Source organism: Morone saxatilis, unplaced genomic scaffold (genome assembly GCF_004916995.1).
Source record: "Morone saxatilis isolate NCDOM2014 unplaced genomic scaffold, NCSU_SB_2.0 Contig19, whole genome shotgun sequence".
Taxonomy (NCBI): domain Eukaryota; kingdom Metazoa; phylum Chordata; class Actinopteri; family Moronidae; genus Morone; species Morone saxatilis.
The window spans coordinates 24,300,508-24,301,013 of NW_023339751.1; positions in this window are offsets into that span (position 1 = coordinate 24,300,508).

The window sequence follows — 506 nt, forward strand, 5'->3', positions numbered from 1 at the left end:
TTAGAAATCAACAGCATTTGCATATTTAGAGAATATTTAATTAGGTAGAAGGAGTAGATGACTTTAATGTGGATTTTAATGTGGAAATTTTAGACTTTTCTTTCAGAAAAAAATATATCAGAGGCACATCATTGTTCCAATGAGACTATTGTATAAATTTTTTTATATGGAAGGAATATTTAAGGAATTCCTTAGAGCCTGAAATCGTGTTTAGTAAGAAACTTGATTTTTATAACTTTATAATTAATCCAAGAGTAAAAACTATACTCACCATATCATCTGACTGCTCATGTTAGTGTGTTCCCAGATCTCACTTTACTGAGTTATGAGATCATTATCCTGCTGAATGACAGACAAATCAATGAAAATAAAACCGAAGTCGAATAAACAAAGATTATTCTTTACCTGGTATGACACAAATCTCATGTCACAACAAGCGTGTCTCTCTGGCAATGTATTGCTTTATTATTCTGATCATTATTAGCTCTCCCCTCCCTCCCATCTTT